Genomic DNA, 19,675 nt, shown 5'->3' on the forward strand with positions numbered 1-19,675 from the left:
CTGTTTTTAATAAATGAGCTAAAAAGTTAAAGAAAGGAATGTATTACAAATTCCCTTAAAATGAGTAACAACTTACTTTAACTTGCTATCCATGTAAAAAAAATGGTTTTTAATGTTTATTTATTTTTGAGAGAGAGAGAGAGAGAGAGAGAGAGAGAGAGAGAGACAGAATGTAAGTGGGGTGAGGGGCAGAGACAGAGGGAGACACAGAATCCAAAGCAGGGTCCAGGCTATGAGCTGTCAGCCCAGATCTCGATGCGGGGCTCGAAATCACAAGCTGTGAGATCATAACCTGGGCTGAAGTCAGATGTTTAACAAACTGAGCCACCCAGGTGCCCCTAACTTGCTATCCATTTAAACTATGTCACTGACAAGATCACAACAGGTCCTTCAAGCTTCTGAGTACATCCTTGTGAAATGGAAAGATCTTTATTTTCCTCACCAATGATATTGTTGTTGCTAAGTGAAGTGTCAGGAAAGAGGGACTAATTACAGCTTAATACAGTTCACATTCTGATCTTATAAATGCAATTGTGCGCTACTTTATACATATCTATGTCCATTAAGTATAATCTCTCTCTGAACTAAACTACATCTAAAACATTATTCAGGATAAATAAATTATGGTCTGAGAATAAAGTGGGCGTTAATAAGAATTGATTCTAAGCAAGGAGATGCATATCAGTGGATAAATAATATAAATGCCTGCATTATTTGGTAAATGTAATAGATGTATAGTTTTTTTGCAAACAATAGGAAATTTTCAAGAGAAGCAACAGTCTCAGTTACTATCTTTATATCACTGAGAGCAGTCTGCAAGTTTTATACCTAACTTATTTAGCAACATTATGCAACAAAGACAAAGAAATAAACTCTTTAAATTCTCAAAACAAAGATTATAGAAGTATTACAGCATAATCACACTTTTATCTTTAGCATTCATTTAACCAAACAAAATATTTTGTTCTTGGGACCACAAACTTGTTGCACGAGAAAGGACTTGAAAGTCTTGGAGACCCGGATTTAATTCCCCAGTTTAGCTGTGTCTTCTCAGGCAAGTTACGCAACCTCTCTGTCTCCCTTTCCTGTTGTGCAAAATGAATAAGATAACTACTTAGGGAAGAGAGTTGCTAAGATTAAATACCTCCAAGAAGCCTATCTCATACCATAGCAGTTATAAACAATAGCTAGTGCTCCCTTAATTTTCCTCTTCCTTTCCCAAATAACCGTTCAAAAACTATGTGTATTTTGAACTGAATTTCCAGCTACAAACCATTCAAAGTGAAAGACATTATAGCTGATTCATATTCTAAAATCTGAAATAGATCCTTGAAAGTCCCTCATATCTAAATGATTTGAAGCAGTATTATTTCAATAAGTTCGATAAAGTTCTCTCACAATTTGTTATATTTTATGACCCTCTTAGCCTCATCTTTAAACACATATACAAGTGCTGGTTTAAAATCAAGATCCTGGTCAGGGCACCTGGATGGCTCAGTCAGTTAAGCCTCCGACTTCAGCTCAGGTCATGATCTCACAGTTCGTGGATTTGAGCCCCACGTTGGGCTCTGTACTGACAGCTCAGAGCCTGGAGTCTGCTTCCAATTCTGTGTCTCCCTCTCTGTCCCTTCCCCACTCGTGCTCTGTCTCTGTCTCTCAAAAATAAATAAATGTTAAAAAAAATTTTTTTAAATCAAGATGCTGGTCAAACAGAACTATAACTGAACCTCTTAATTCATGCATATAATGTAAGTAAACAGCATGCAGTACAATAAAGTCAGCAAAGTAAACACTGGAAAGAGATAGTCGGCCTTGTTGTCTCTGTTAAACATGTCCAAGCACTGCATCTAAAAATATTTGAAAAATCTGCCTATTTTCCATCTGTTATATTTCTCAGAGGATAACTGAAAGTTCATGTGAAAGTTCACTGCAAGTTCAAATATGTCATATCAGGTCATTTGCAGGGTAAAGGTTCACTGGGAGTTTATTATTATTATTTTAAAGATTGAAGTGGAAAAAGAATATGTATACTAATTGAAGCTATTTTATATTGCATTATGACCACTGCATGTTTAAGTATCATAAATAAAAAGTATAAATTTTAAAAGGCCATGTGCAATGCTTAATGGCAACAGCAACCATTATAAGGAAGGTGTCTAAGATAGTATCCTTGGAACTATTCTTAGAGAAGATCAGTTTTGGTTGTTCTGTAGATCAGTTTTGGTTGTTCTAGGTATAATAGTTGCTATATTTATATTGTAGTGAATACTTTGTTTAAACAATATATTTAAAAACAGTATATAGAGACAAAAAAGAGAGAAATATCGAAATAATAAATAAATATAATCTTACTATTTACCTGAATAGGGATGATTTTTAATTTATAATTGCTTTTCAGGTTGTTTACAGCAAAAGCAGGAAGCCAAGAGAAATATGTTTCATTTGGAACAAACTGACTAAAGCATTGACAACATCGAAATCAAATAGACATTAATCAATATTATCTGAATTGCTGAAGCAAAAATTGCTTTTTGATAAAACCTTCATATTTAAAAAAATACTTAGAAAATAATTTTCAGAGAAAGTCACAATGAACATATATATGTGTTCAAATATATACATATATATATATATATATATAATAATTTAGGACGTAACTTTTGGGTTCACCAATTAAAAAATGTTTCTTTCTCTAAAGCACTGGTACATGTTAGAGTTCAGCAAAGGATTCCAAATATATTGAGTAAAGGCACATTCCATGCTTTCTCAATTTCTCCTGTCAAATGTATGTCCTCAGCTTCACAATATAACTTTCAGGCCATAATTTGCTTCTTAAAATGAAAAGCATATTTGTTTCTCTCCAGCGTGTCCATATTTTCTTCATGACGTATTGCCAATTGGTTTTAATGGACCATAGCATTCAGCCATAGCATTAAAATACAGTGTTTTTAATTTCATTAACGTAAGTATATATTTATTTTTTTTAGCTGTTAAAGGGAAGATAATTCTGATTAAGACGGAAAGATGAGGAAATGGTTGAGAAATGACTGTAATAGTGGCCGAGGCAGGTCACTGACTTCCTTGACTACTTTCTCTTACTGTCTGGCACTCTCTAATCACAGCTTCCCACCTTACAAGTTGTTTTCTTCCTCCCACACTCTCCGGATTTGATGGGTAAGAATTTGAACTACACTCTCTCCACGATCCTCAACTTTCCCCTTGTCCTTGCATTCCCTAGATGCCCTGATTGTCCCAGTACTGTTCTCTTCACACTCAAAGGCACCTCATCCATTCCCATGACTTCAACCATCACCTCTCTCGGACTGTCAAGAAAATCTTCGCCTTTTCCTCACAACCCCCAAGCTACTTCCAGTTGCTGATATGTTCCATACACACCAAAAACTAAGTAAAATCCTGCTTCTTCCTGTTACTACCATTATTGCTATTATTACTGCCACGCCATCACTGCTACTGCTGCCTCACTACTATTAATACTACCATTATCACTCTTTCTCCTGGGTACCATTTACTTACACATTTACCATGTGTCAGACACTGGATTCAGCCCTGACCAAGAGCAACCTATTTATAGTAATCTCTACAACAATCCTATGGGTAGGTATTATTACCCTTATTTTATACTCATGGAACTCAACAAGACTCAGGACTACACCACCTTAAGTGAGAGGTGCAACACACGTTCAGATAAAATAGGTTCAGATAGGTGCTTCTATTCTTGTGTTAACGCAACTTATCTTTTATTAGTCTCCAAATATTTGATGAACATCGAAGTGTAAGACAATAAGATAATGAACATTTTATTGAAAAGTTACTATTCATTTTTGGTACTGTTTTAAGTGCTTTATTCACTCATCTTCCATAATAATCCATTCAGAGTAGATATTACCATTTTCCTTACTCTGCAGATGAGTGACATTGAGGAACATAAAGGTTGAGTAACTTGTCCCATCTCACAGAGCTAATAAGTGGTAGAACCAGGATTCTAGGCAATATCTCTAAAGTTCATGCTTTCTCATTGTTATTCTGGGCTGAATGGTGCATCTGATAAATCTGTAGGAATGCAAAGATCCACGCCCTCAGAGAGTTTATAATTTGGTTGAAAAGATAAAACCAAGATGATAAAATCTAAGAAGTCAGATTTCTTGTACTTCAACTATTTGTTTTACAGTTGCAAAGCTGTTACATTGGAAACAAGAGGCATGGAGACCAGCTAATGGTCTTGAGAATCTACATGGCCTTCAGAATCCACATAAGATTCTACAATAGCCTTTAGAAGCTAGATAAGAAAACTGGAAAATTTGGATGAATATAAAAGGAAGAAAATGAAGGATATTATGGAGTAAAAATTGACCTTACTGATGACTGATGAGATAAGGGAGAGCATGGAAGAGACCTGAGTCTAGGTCAGTAAGAGACTGACCACATCACCATCAGAAATGTATAAGTCTCTAACAGAAGCTAATGAATTTGAGGTAAAAATAAAATTATAAACAAACAAAAACTATCAGATAAGTCATCTGTTACCAAGTAGGGGAAAACACTGCAAAAGCAAATGATCATTCTCAGAGATAAAATACAGACAAATATGAGTAAAGGGCTAAGGACACATTTCCCATTGTTGCTTGTAACCCTCATGTATTTATTGCTTCCTACTAGTCTGGTACCGTATGACAGCCAAAGAGGAGGAGAAGAGTGATAGCACCTGCTTGGCTCTGGACAAGGATCAGGGAAAGAATGGGAGACAAGACTGGAAAGACCACTGTCTAGACTGGGGTCTGGAATGTCATGTATAGATCCCTAATTGTTACTAGAGGCAAAGGCCTATGTATTGTAAGTTTCACATTGGTAAGCTGGCTCTTGTTGCAGGAGCTTCTTAGAGTTGGGACCAAGAACCTTCTCACAGCAGAGCCCTGGATGGAATAGGGTCCTGGTATTTCAAGGTTCCAGTGTATATTTAGATATATATTTATACAAGGTTCCAGTAATACATATTTAGTATATTTTGTCCTTAAACAGAGAGACTCTATTTTAGGCACTATATTATTTTCCTAGGGGTATTGTAACAAAGTACCAAACTCTGGGTGTCTTAAAGCAACAGAAATGTACTATCTCAGTTCTGGAGGCTATTAGTTTGAAATTGAGGTGTAGACGAGCAGGGCCATGTTCTCTTTGACAGCTCTAGGGAAAAATCCTTCCTTTCCTTCCTAAGCTTCTGGTGGTTTGTCAACAATCTTTGGTGTTACTTTGTTTATAGATGCATCACTCCAGTCCTGTCTTTACATGTTGTTCTCTCTGTGTGTCTTCACATTGTCTTCCCTCTGTGTGTGTCTTTTTCTTTGTCCAAATTTCTTTTTTTTTTTTTTTATCAGAACACCAATCCTATTGGATTGAGGCCTATTGTAATGATCTCATTTTGACTTGACTATCTCTGTAAAGACCCTCTCTCCAAATAAGGTAACATTCTAAGGTCCTGGGAGTTAGAATTTGAACATATCTTTGGGGGACACAATTCAACTCATTAACAGGTACAAAGGTCAGCTTAATAAGAAACCAGAGACCATAATAATAGTAATATAAAATATTGTATATTATCTCAGGGAAATATGATTTTTAAGGTGCCAAAAAGAATTCTCTTGAAACTTAGCTCTGGATCCTAATAAGATAATGATGGCTAGGATATATAGTTTGTGTATCACAATATGAAAACAATATATAATGCAAATAAACAATATAAATTAAGAAAATAATGAAATACAATTTAATATATACATAATAAAATTTCTAAAATGTAAGTGCTATATAAACTTTATATATACATGTGTTGATAACCTACCAGTCTGGCATCCAATCCCAGCTTATGAATTTTCCACCAATACTCTGAGCATCACATTCAGTGAGGTGTCCTGCAAGGCTGCAAAACAAAAGAAAATGACACTAATATGGTAAGCGAAATTTTCAATACCTTCCCAAATATAAAAATCAAACCTTATTTTTCGGAAGTATTGTCATAAACTTGGGAAAAAACTTGGTTACTTTACATGGGTGCCACTTTGGTTTTGTTTGTTTTAATAAAATAATCTAATGATGCAGAAAGGCTAGCTTGGGATAATAGAAAAAATACTGGTCTAAGAATCACGGGAACCTAAGCCAAGTGATAGACTTTGAACAAAATGGGGCTAATGCATTAACCAGTGTGGTTATGATAATTAATTGAGATAAAAATACGTGAAAGCCATGAAAATTGCAAAGTGCTTCAAAATTTAAGTTATTATCAGACTTGAAATGTGACATGAAGTTGTCATTATGTTATTTATAGGATAGGAGGCAAAATTTATAAGATATTACTATTTGACATGCTAATGGACTAAAACTTATCAATAAATCTATTATTAAAACTCATTCTCCTAAAGTTTGGAAGATCTTAAGCTCTTTACAAAGTGAAGAGCTTTAATCAGCATGGGATAATAAAATACTTTTGAGTTTTAGTTGTTTGGCTTGTGTGAATCCAGCTTGTGTGAATACTTACTCTGTAACTTTGGGCAAGTTATACGATCCTATTGTATGAAATTTCCTCATCTTTCAAATGGGGACAACAACATCTGTCTAATAAATTAATTGTGAGTATAAAAAGTAATTTTGTGAAGTTCCTCTCACATAGTAGGCACTCAAGAAATGATTGTAACTTTGTTTCATAAAATTTCTTGAATCTTTGTATGAGACATATTTCTTTAGCTTTTTAACTCCACAGTATTAAAGAAATGCAATTATGTTCAGTTTAAAATGTGTTGAAGATGACCTACCAGATATATTTTAATTTATAAAAAGCTTAAGTTTAGTAAATTTTACTATAATGTAATTAAAGGAGTAAAATTACAACTAGCATTATTAGACTTACTTTCCAGGTGTTAACAAGTCAAAGCCATTGCTTTTCTAACCAAACTATGAGGGGAAAAAACCCTACAAAAATTAATTATTTAATGTATAATGTATCCATTTACAGGTAGAATCTTTAAATAGTATGTGTTCGAGATAAAGTAATTAATTCCCTACTTAATCTAAAGTACAATTCAAGATTATTGCATAGATTTAAATAAAAAATTATACAAAGAAACTAACAAAAAACCTCTCGTAAAAACTTGAAGTAGATATTTTGCTCTGGACAAGATGGAATGACCTGGGCCAAATCTATACTACTGCCTGAAGCAACCAAAAAACCAGAAAAAAAAAAAATGAAATAATAGTGTTCAAGACAGTGGACATCAGGCAACAAAGAACAGTGATTCCCTAAGATATATAAAACAAATGAGATGAGTCTATGACTGAGTTTCCAGGCTACACACTGGGAGGGGAAAGCCAAGGGGAGCCCAGCAGGTACCCTGAGTTGAGAAGCTAAGTCTAGGGAGACAAAGCTGACTAGAGATCACAGGGCAGGTGCCCTCTTTCTTGTGTTCTCTCTCTATCTCTCAAAAATAAGTAAACATTTAAAAAAAGAAAAAGAAAAACTTTAATCTCAAACAAGGCAGAAAAGAGAAAAGGGGGAACCAAGAGTTAAATGAGACAAATAGGTAAGAAATAACAAGATGGTGAATTCGGATTATATAAAAAAGCAAGACTCGAAAGAAAAGGTACCAATGGCTTCCTTAGCATCAGACAGGGTAAAATTCACAGCAAAAAACATCACCAGGAATAAAAAGGTCATTTCATAATGATACAGAAGTCATTTTACCAGAAAGACATAATAATTAATTATGTAAATGTAATTGTCATTAACAGAAGCTCACTAGAGAACTAATTAAGAAGGAAGGGAAGTAATGCCCCCCAGGTGCATTCAGAATGGTTGAGAGAAGAAACAGGGGTAAATGGTAGAGTATACTTTATAAAAGTTCTCTGCCCCTAAAATTTTTCTGGTGTAGGTGAGCAAAGAAACGGACTATTGAGGATCCCTCATATAAAATATAAAAGCTAAAATTTCAGTTAGACACAAGATCAGAAAATAAACCCAATTCTGTAAATTGTATTTCACTCTCTTATTTCACATACAATAAGACACAAACACATACACGCATTTAGAAAATTAGTTTACATTAAAAAATGCAAAACAGGATTTAAAAAAAATTTTTTTTAACATTTATTTATTATTGAGAGACAGAGAGAGACAGACCGAGAGCAGGTGAGGGGCAGAGAGAGAGGAAGACAAACAGAATCCGAAGCAGGCTCTAGGCTCTGATTGTCAGCACAGAGCCCGATCCGGGGCTTGAACTCACAAACCAAGACATCATGACCTGAGCCCAAGTCGGACGCTTAACCGACTGAGCTACCCAGGCGCCCCAAAAAAATGTAAAACAGGATTTTTAAGAACCTAAATATTATGTGTTTATAATATTCATAAACATTTATATATGTATGTGTGTGTATGTGTATATACACTATGTTCAATAATTTGATTTTTGGTTTTTTAAAAAGGAAGTCACCTGGGGGCTTCCTGGGTGGCTCAGTTGGTTAAGCATCTGACTTCAGCTCAGGTCATGATCTCGCAGTTTGTGGATTCAAGCCCCGCATAGGGCTCTGTGCTGACAGCTTAGAACCAGGAGCTTGCTTTGGATTCTGTGTCTCCCTCTCTCCCTGCCCCTCCCCTGCTCATGCTGTCTCTCTCTCAAAAATAAACCAACATTAAAAAAACAAAAACAAAAACAACGGAAATACCTGTCAGGCTCTGTGGTTATGAAGGTATGTATAATATTTAGGTTCTTAAATAAAAATGCTGCCGTGTGTGTGTGTGTGTGTGTGTGTGTGTGTGTGTGTGTGTGTTTTCAAGGTTATTTATTTTAGAGAGACAGAGCAGGAGTGGGGCAGGGTCAGAGAGAGAAGGAGACATAGAATCTGAAGCAGGCTCCAGGCTCTGAGCTGTCAGTACAGAGCCTGACACAGGGCTCGAACTCACAAACTGCGAGATCATGACCCGAGCCAAAGTCGGACTCTTAACAGAGTGAGCCACCCCAGCGCCCCTGTCTTGTGTTTTTTAATGTAAACTAATTTTTAAAATATCAAATTAAACCTAATTATAATTCACTAAAAAAACAGATCAACACAGAAAAAACTTCTAACATATCATAATTTAATAGAAATGTATTAGTGCCACCCTGTGGCAAACTTCACACCTTATAAAATTTTATACAGGCTACATTTCTTGGCTTTACCTGTCTTCATTTAAAAAAAAATCAGTTTTTAACCTGCAAATATTCCTCTGAATGCCTTATTGTAAGAGTACTTCTCTGAAAACAATTTTGATGTCTTTTGTATTTAGGATCCCAATAACTGCTCATGGCAGGTGCTCCATAAATGTTTACTCTAATGAGATGAACGTGCTTATGATTCATTAATACTTAAAACTAGAATTTATCTTAGTTACCAAGAAAATGAACAAATGTTTAGCTATAAGGATATCTGCTACAGCAGTAGTAAAAATATTATAACCAACACATATGTCTAATTGTAAGTTGGTTAGATCATTTGCACTATACATATACTAGTATAATATACTGTGGTTAAAATGATATTGTGAAAAACATTTAATAACATCCTTGTTGAAAGTACATTATTTTAAAGATCAGATGTTCATAGTATAATCTCATTTTTTTTGAGATAGATATGTTAAAGTTTTTATATTTATAATCCATATTGTGTGGTTACCACAGGAGGCACAACGGACACCCCAACCCCACCATCTGAATTTGGTTCAGATGTAGAGATTGATTTTGAGGCCACACACATACCAAGAGCATATGAAAAGGTTTATTACTCACATAATGAGGCCTTCTGGAAGTGCACAGAAGGTTCTCAAGCAGGTCCAAAAATGGCTTGAGAGTCAGGAAAGGAGACTTGGATTTTATGGCAATTTAAGGCACAGGGCTGAGGTGAGGGTTTCCACAGGTGGACTGGACCTTGTGTGTTTTGAACTTCCTCCTGGAGCTAAAGAAGGAAGCAACAGGTGTTTCTTACCAGCCTGCCCAAATGCAGGGGAGAATGGTCTCTTCAGAATTTATACTGATCATGTCATTTCCTTTCTCTAACCTTTCTTTAGTGTTTTTTTAATTTGTGGTCAAGGTAAAGTATAAAATCCTAGCCATGACCTTCAGAGTCCTCTGCCCTCTGGCACCTGCTTACTTCTCCGAGGCTCACCTTTTGCCATCTTCCCAGCTCATTCTCTCCGTCCCACCATTTGGGACTTCTCAGCTCCTGCATTCTCCCAGCATATGCCTTCAGGCCCTGGAATGTGCCGGGTGGTTTCTTCTACTTGGAACCTTTGTTTTTTTCCAGATCACAAATTATATTCACCCTGAAGGTCTCAGCTTAAAGGTCACTTCCTCTGGAGGACATTCGTTGTTCCCTTCAGTACAAGTGAAGGCCCCCAGCTGTAAATCTCCTATGCTCCCTGAACATCCCCTTTCATAAAATTCAGCATATCTCAAGTAACAATTAATATGTTTGTTGAGGTCTTTCAGGCACTGAGCCAAGTGTTTCCCCTGTATTCTCTTATTTAATCCTCATAATAACCCATGTGAATACAAAGATGAAAAAGCAGACGCTGAGAGATCATGTAACTTCCCAAAGTCATACAATTAGTAAGAGATAATGATAAATACTGGCAGCCTCTTGAGTACCCATAGGATACACTTTGCTCAAAATACTTGCAAAACCAAGATTACAAAGGATACTACTTAATGAGTGGGAGGAAGGAAAGAGGAAAATATAGGTCAATTTCAGTAAGAGCTATGGTGCAAGAGAGAAACAGATTTGAAAAGGAAGAGAAGGTGGAGTCTGCTGAGGGAAGAACCAAGCACCAAAGGGGATGCGGATTTGAGGATCAATGTGAGAGGATCTGGCTTTGGTAGCTGCCTCTCATGGCAGAGTGCAGCCTTGAAACTACAGAACACGACTCATTAGGGCAAAGTTGTGCACTGGGTTTGGTCTGAATGGGTGACTAGGAGGGAGATCCAAGAAGCCTTCAATATGGACCTTCCTTTTTGTCTTTACCACACAATTATCATCATTCTCTCTCCATGTGCAGGGAAAGAGGCTCCACTACCCTTGAGAAGCCTGATTTGACTTGAGAACATATTACAACAGAGAACCTCAAGGTCCTAAGAAATTAGAGTTACATGAAAAGTTGGGAATTTGACCAGGAAAAGTTTAATCCACCCAATTTTAGAAAAAAAATGACTATCTAGAAAAATTAATAGGGCCAAACTGGTCCCCAGACATACAGAAGGGTCCTCAAACTGCAAAGACTTTTCTAATCATCTTAAAATTCTAAAGGATCCCCAAGTTTTTAATATAAACCCCAGAAGTTCCAATATAAAGGTACAGAAGTTATTACACCAACAACAATCAGTTTATAAATCAGTTTCATATTGCCATTTCTGAATAATTTAGTTAACGAGAACAAAATATTCCACGCTTTTTTAATGGAACATCACAGTTCTATGGAATGGGATTTAAAATTCATTGTGGAAGGCACCTGGATGGTTCACTTGCTTACGTGTCTGACCCTTGATTTTGTTACAGGTCGTGATCTCATGGTTCGTGAGGTCGAGCCCCAAGTTGGGCTCTGCACTGACAGTGTGGAGCCTGCTTGGGATTCTCTCCCCCCCCCCCCCTTCCTCCCTCTCTCGCTCTGAAAATAAATAAGTAAACGTTAAAGAAAATCATTGTGTGCCTTTTGACACGCTAGACCTTATTAAACCTCAAATAGGTAAGCAATTTATTTATTTCAACTTGCTTTTAATATTTTAAAGTCAACAAACTGGCATCTGAAAACACATTCTGTAATGGCCAAAGAAAATTAACTGTGTGTTAGTAAGTAAAACAAAGGTGATAAACGCAACACTCCATCAGAATATCAGCACCAAGGTCCAGGGCCCTGCTTATTAGTCTGCTTTTAGGGAAACAGGACATGGGTATTTTAATCCAGGTCAGATTAAAGCCTGTGATGAAAACAAACAAACAAACAAACAACTGCCAACGTATCATTTTGTTCAATGACTCAATTATGTCTCAAGTAATTCCAGGCATAAAGTAATGTGGGTAAAAACACTCTCCTACACACATCCCTTACTTTTTTTTAAATCATCTTTTCCTATAGGTCTGTTCACCCAGTATTGTATCAGCATTACTTTTATTCTATAATGCTAGTTTATCTGGGCACAAATTTCTAGAATGACATTCATTTATAAACCTCATGGATACTATCTCAAACCTCTGGCATTCAACTTTATTACTGAGAGGTTTGCTATCAGTTTAATTGCTGACCTTTGTGTGTTGTCCTTTCCCCTATGTGCTCTTGTGATCTTAGTTTTGGGTTTTTAGACAGTTGCACTATGATATATCTTGTATGGATTTCTTTTTGTTTAATCTGTTTGGGAATGATTCTCCTGGATTCTGTAGATATATATGTTTCATCAACCCTGAAAAATGCTCTTTGGACATTACTTCTCCCCATTCTTCACATGCCCTTTTTCTAGAGCTTTTAACTGGAGAATGTAAAACCTTGTCATTCTTTTCACATATCTCTAACTTCTCTCCCATTTTCCATCACTTTTCCCTGGGCTGCATTCTGGATAATTTTCCCAGATCCATTTTCTAGTTCTTTAGTCTTCCATTAATTGTATCTAGTCCGATGTTCAATTGATCCACTGAGTTTTTATTTCAGTGATTATACATTTAATTAATAGAAGTTCATTTGGTTTTTATTCAAATCCATCTAGACCTTCTCTGAATCTTCCTTATTCCTTGCTCAGGTATTTATACTATCTTTACCTCTTTAAGCATTTTTAACATGCATATTCCACTCTGCATCGAATCATTCCAATTTATGACTTCTGTAGACATTATTACATATGTTTTAAAATTTTGGACTCCTTTTAGGTTTGATGAGGCTTTATTTGTGGAGCAGCCTCTTTTAAGGAGACATCCTGGATTTGGATTTTTTTTCTGCCAGATGCCTTGGTGATACTAGCAACCATAAACTCCTCTAAGTAAATTACCAAATAAATTACTTGGACTACAATTTTCCCCACCTATGAAAGCAGTATACATTTGAACACCAACCTGTGTGAAGGCAGGTCTATAATCACAGATTCTCAGGGGAGATGCTGTTCCCCCACAATGAACTCTAGGCTCAGACACAAAGGTTTCCTTGTGATGTCTTCCTTCCTCCCTTCCTTAAAAAAAAATAATAAACTGTTTTTGAGAACTAACATGTCCACTTATTTCAGGTCCCATTTTATTTATCAGCTCATCACTATTGTTTTGAAGGAGCTCCTCTATGTAAAATGAAGTTAACTGTTATTCTCAAAACACCTGCTAGTCTGCTCTTGGCTCGATCCTATTCCTGCCTTACTGCATTTTTACAGCCTCTCTTGATATCGTATCTCCGTGATCCACCCACCATCTTTCATTAGGCTCAACATGTACTGCACAGCAATGAGGTACAGTGACGCTGTGACCAGAAGCCAGGGACACAGGTGGAGGGAATGAGTTTGGTTATGTCATCTAGCTGGGAACCAAGTGCCCCAGGAATGAAGTAAGTGATTCATGAATGCTGCAGAGGTGGTGCAAGAGGAAGAATTTCCACTAGACCTTGTAACATCTGTGGTTAAACAGAGACAGAAATAGGTAGGGCCTATGTGTTATGTTAAGTTGAATGGCATTGAAAAATGACCGGAGGCTTTCTACAAGCCAAGTGTTGGCCACTCCGAAATCTACTTTCAGTTTCTCGGCCTAAATCACTAGTTAGTTATTTTGATCAGGATCTGTTTATTGCGAGCTTTCTGTGGATAGGCCCTGTGACAGACAGGCACGAGGCATTCGGAAGCAAGAAGAAGGACCCCCACCTCACAAGCAGCTCATGGTGCAGGGAGAGGCAGACAGAAGATCACAGTACATCTCCCTTCTAGCGACATGATCCGTTCCTCAAGGGCTGGAGCAGATGTTTACTTACCTGTGTGTCCCCAGACTATGGCACACACCTGTACCTTCCCGGTTGTGCTCAATAAAGCAACCAAAGTATGAAGTACGTGGAGACCCCATCCTTCGAACCTCTCACAACCAACAATCTTTAACCACCAAGGGTTAAAGTTGAATTCCTTTTTCTGTCTTGCTATTGGTTTAGATATACCAGAGGGACACCACTGTAGTAGCTATGGTTCTCAGAGAATTTCTGCTTCCTTCACTCTAGACCCAGGAGGTTAAAACTATGGTGGTTCTTGAGAAAGTCCTTTTGACACTCCTGAGTTTCTGCTATTACTGGGCAACTTGGGAGAAAGGCTTTATCAACGCTTTGAAGCCACATGTGTCCAACTACATGCCAAAGGAAGGTAGGATGGAAGGGAGAGGGGGAGGGAGGGACAAATAAAGAACATAAAAGAAGAGACCTTACCAAAAGTACACACTCACCCTGTTAATGGTGTCTGGCAATTTCTTCCCACTCTCCATATCTGTGGTAACAGATCTTTACAGAGTTTCCTTCTATAAATATTTTGCAAAAAACTATGTTAAACTTTTATTCATGGAGAGCTTACTCTTTCTTATACGTGCTAAAACACAAAAACATGTAATATGTAAGGAGAATCCTATACATTTCATTATTGGAATAAAGAAATTAATAACCTGCATTGAAAAAGGTGTTCTGTTTCAGGCACTTTTCATACAATGTTTCATTTGGTTTTCCAAATAACCCTGTAAAGCAGGTATTATAACCCCTATTTTATTGGCAAGGAACCTGAACCAATGAAAGGCTGAGTGAGGCCGAGTGGTGAAACATGTGGGCTTTGGACCCTGGCAATTTACGTCCAGTAAAGAGTCATGCTTCCCATTAAGTCAAAGTTAAGAATAAAAGTTGCCAATACATTTTCCTGAAATACAAGAGTTTTGTTTTGTTTTTCTCCCCCCAGAAATTATGTGCTCAGGGACTCCTGATGTGGGCATGTTTCCTCAGGCTAAGCACCAAAACACTGGAGAGAACATGGTTACAGGGTGATCTCTATGGCCTCCCCAAAAAGGAGGTCAGGCTAGAGTTGAAGAATATAAACAAAGCACCTGAAATTGTGTCAGCTACCATAGCACCAGCTGAAGTGACATAGATATGGTTACTCATGAAAAGAGCATGTAATCACCTTGCAGAGCTTCTAAAGTATTGAGGAAACTTTCTATCACTCTGAGGTCTGCCCACAGCACACGTGGTGCCAAAGCCAAAAAACAACTTCACCACCAAAGGTTAAAGCCGGGAATGCTCCATTCTTAAGTCACCAGTCACCAATGGGAAATCTGAGGTTACATTATGGAATATGGAATATAAAACATATATGCAACATACATGACAAGTAAATTTTATATAGTGTTCAGTTACTATTACAACAGGGAACAGCCAGGGTTTAGGCAACAAAGGTCAAACTGATATTACCAGGCGAGGATCTGCTTCTCAAGGTATTACTGTTTTGATATTTGTTTTCTATAAACAAATTAAACAGATTAAAATCTCCTTAGGGATATTTTTCTTTCCATAAGAGAAAAACAGGTCTACAGTGGAATTCTCCTGGATAAGAGTTAACATGTTTGTCACCACACTGGGATCACGTATGCTGAAGACTGTCACATGCTAATGTTACATCATACTTAAAACATATCAACGAATTTGGGGTGACTGGGTTCGTGAGTTCGAGCCCCGCATCGAGCTCCATGCCGAAAATACGGAGCCTGCTTGGGATTCTCTCTCTCTCCCTCTCTCTCTCTCTCTCTCTCTCTCTGCCCCACCCCTGCTCACACACATTCTCTTTCTCTCAAAATAAATAAATAAACTTCAAAAAATATTTTAAAAATATATATCCATGAATAGTGCTGGCAGCAAATTCATTCGTGGCAGTTACTTTTTTAGTAGTATGTTTATAAACTACCGAAGTGGTATTGAAGATCTATTGATTCACTGAAGGCAGTGTTTAAAATGACTCTGGACCCTTCTTTGGACATAGAAGTTTACACCGAAATTGTGCTGCTCACAAACATGAGGTTATTTAGTATAAGTCAGTACCTACCTTTCTACTCTTACCAACATTTTGGTTCCAGCTGATGGATTTTGCTGCAGGTGATACATTTTGTATCATAACAGGAAGAGAAATGAAATAAAGAAATCCTTTTATTAACCCTTCAATTTGAAAAGCCACACGTTTCAGGCGAACATCATGCTTTTTACTGGCGCCATTTCCTTAGTACTATCTGAGTTTGGCTCCCTATGGAATGTGAAAGATGCAAATCCCACTTGTGAAATACAAACATGTTTGCAGGTCCCTGGATACTTGTAATAACAGCACTAGCTGTCAGGAACACACACACAAAATCAGTTGACTATTTGAGCATGGACAGAACAGATCTGCTAATTATAATTAGATTTATCTTCCTAGAGCCATTGGCATCTCTCACAGTGGGCCTGTTAAAGGTACTGTCTGTACACGTTCAGAGTTATGAGCTGTGACCACTACTGTGGACAAAGCTTTGAGGGCTGTCTTATTTCTATGAAGAAGGTGTATTTTTTAATTTTTTTTTAATTTTTATTATTTTGTGGGGGCAGTGGGAGAGGGCGAGAGAGAATTTTAAGCAGGTTCCATGCTCAGCGTGTAACCTCACGTGGGACTCAATCTGTCAACCAGGAGATCATGACCTGAGCAGAAATCAAGAGTCAGTCACTTAACTGACTGAGCCACCCAGGCACCCCCAGATTGTATATTTTTATTCATCTGTATCCTTCTTAAAGAAGGGGTTCTTATTTTTATACTACTACACAAGGGTCAAGTGACTTGTGTGGGGTCATTAAGCTTGTTAGTGACACAGGCAGAATGAAGACCCTGTCTTCCCACTCCTTGTCTGTTGTCATCTGTGGTGTCACACTCTGTATGGATTTGTATGTGTGGTTAATGACAAGGGTCACCAGACAGTATCTGGAGAGCTTTGAATGATCTGCTAAACCACTCCTATTAACCGGCCAAAGAATGATTATTAGGTGTACGTAATTCTAACTCATACCCACTAGTCCTCTTTCTAACCAAGCACAACACTTTCTTTGTGTTTTCACTCTCCTCTACCTACTCAGGTACATCGGAACTCACCCCCGCTCTCCTCCCCCAACTCCACTAGCATGTTCTTAAAAGTCCCCCCTCTGTGGGTTCTGGTGACATGGCACCATCCAGGTTCTTCCCCGGTCTCTGCAACAGCTCACCCCTTCCCCTCCCCTCACCTCTCATCTGTTGGTTCCAGCACCCCTCCTCTTTCCTCTTTCCTAACTTACCCTGCTTCTCCTTCATACTCATTCGCATCCTTCTTAACAGAAATCCTTCCCAATCCTAGCTTCAACTGTTACTTCTGCTGAAGGGAACTCCTTCCCCTAAACCTTTGTATTTCTACCCTCTCATCTAAGAAGCACTAATGTCTTGGCTCTTGTTTGCCCTATGATGTTTTAGCTCCATGTCTGCAAGAGCAGTATAAACTTTTGTGGATCAGTTGACATTTCATGATTCCAAAGTGAAAGATAATATACAAGTAACATCTTTATCACCAATACTTGAGGTTCATATAAGCTTGGGTAAGTCTCGCTTGACACCTTGTTTTTGCTTTACTCTTTCTCTGGGTAACTAACTTTTTAAAAGAGGATATAGCTCCTCCTAGTGGATAACAATCATATTTTAAAATACAGACCCTCCCAACTCTTCAAGTATTGTGAAATGCATCAACAATAAAACTAAAGTGTACGTAGTAACTACATACAGACTATTAATTATTCAAAGCTCTTCAGCTTAAATATTTTGAACAATAACAAATTCTAAGGGATTTATCCTTTTTAATTGGAGACACATTTTTAATACTTAAAGAAGAGGTATTCAGTAATGTCACTTCAAGTTACCTAGTATCCAACTGCAAAAGGCTTTCTTGGTTAGCACAATAAACCACAGCACTATGAAAATGAGGCCAGAGTCTTGGATTTGGTTCAAGTATGGTCAGCAGATTTTATGGTTCCACAGCTACAAATTCTATCCTGACTCCAGGAAGATGTCCTAATAAGATCTGCCCTGTGCCACAGAAGACTCAGGGGGAGGAGAGCAAACAGCCAGTACAATTTTAACTCTCTGACTGGAAATCAACCCAAATATGCTGGCGGGTTAACAGGGGCTATGTTTTAAAATATTCTTTCATCTACTGACAACTGCCTCCTTTCTTCAGAACCATATCCAGATGGCTCATAAGGCTCTATCAAATGTTGAGTTATGTAATTGTTTACTTTCTAGTGACTACATCAGTCAAGTAGTTATATATAGTTATAGCTGTAAATAAAGATATATAGATATAGGAATATATAGATAGATCTATATATCTTCTCATTCTTAATATTTGATATGCTGCTGAATACAGAAAATTAAGATTATTTAATATTTAAAATATTTACTATAAAAATATATATGAACACCATTGGCTATTTAAATATTTTAAATTAAAATAATATAATATTTTTCAAATTACCATTTTAGTGAATGTCCTTTATATACGGAGCCATGGTATCTGCAGTCAAATGCTCTACCCCTGAGCCATACCCCCAAGGGTATCTGTATAAAATCAGGAACACGGCTCAAGTCCTAAAATATAAAAACAAATGTGTTATCCACTATGAAATGCATCTAATTAACTCAAAGATAACAGTTCAGACTAATCAATCTTTTAATTACTTACAAGGTTATCTTAAATATTAATAGCAATATTTACGTTATTTGAAAAGAACTAATTCCAGGTGAAGATGAAAATGTAATCAATCAGTGGAAAGATCTAACATAGTGTTCCAAAGAAACTGAACTTTCATTATCCAAAGTGATAAAGATCAAACAGACTGATCACTTCTCTTTGTGATCTCTTAGTTTTAGGTTCAAAATTGTAATAAAACCTCTGATTCCCAACACTATCCATGCCCTGAGCATTCATCACCGAATTCCTACACTAATTCTCAGGAGAAGCCAATGGTGTTTCCTAAATTGAGAGATTATGGAAACAGATGCAGGAAACCAAAAGGGCAGATTAAGAGTTATCATAGGTGATGAAGTCATTCCAGAGTACCTCATTTGCAGTCAAACTATAGTTTAAAGCACAAATTAGATAATTAGTTATGTTCCTATGACTTTATTTTAGTTAATTCTACCAAATAAAAGCAGCTATTTACATAAACTATCACAAAGTTGTTGACATAGCTATAGTAAGACCTTTGCTATTCTCCAACAAGCTGAATAATTTAAATGGATTTCTCATCTAAATGGAATTTCTGCTGGGATATTCCCTGCTTTAGGCCAATTTCTAGGCCCTAAATATTAAAATAAGAAAATCAAGGGGCGCCTGGATGGTTCAGTCGGTTAAACAACCAACTTCGGCTCAGGTCATGATCTCACAATTTGTGAGTTCAGGCCCTGCATCAGGCTCTCTGTTGTCAGCACAAAGTCCACTTCGGATCCTCTGTCCCCCCTCTGCCCCTTCCCCACTGGCTCCCTCTCTCTCTCTCTCTCTCTCTCTCTCTCCCTCAAAATAAATATATAAACTTTTAAAAAAGGGGGAGGGTTATTTCATAAATAAA

The 19,675-nt window shown here is 37.1% G+C and overlaps 1 protein-coding gene across 14 annotated transcripts in view; it reads right to left on the reverse strand.

Moving 5' to 3' along the window:
• Positions 1 to 19,675, reverse strand: part of LRAT (lecithin retinol acyltransferase) — a 263,547-nt gene that overhangs the window by 117,302 nt on the left and 126,570 nt on the right. For all 14 annotated transcript variants that reach the window (XM_045055757.1, XM_045055756.1, XM_045055754.1 and 11 more), the window contains 4 exons: positions 14,476 to 14,547; positions 13,129 to 13,241; positions 9,825 to 9,990; positions 5,855 to 5,932 (listed from right to left, as the gene is read on the reverse strand). The gene's annotated coding sequence lies outside the window, so the exon portion shown is untranslated. Of the gene's footprint in view, positions 1 to 5,854; positions 5,933 to 9,824; positions 9,991 to 13,128; positions 13,242 to 14,475; positions 14,548 to 19,675 lie in introns of those variants that run through there.

Source organism: Felis catus, chromosome B1 (assembly GCF_018350175.1).
Source record: "Felis catus isolate Fca126 chromosome B1, F.catus_Fca126_mat1.0, whole genome shotgun sequence".
NCBI classification, from domain to species: Eukaryota; Metazoa; Chordata; class Mammalia; order Carnivora; family Felidae; genus Felis; species Felis catus.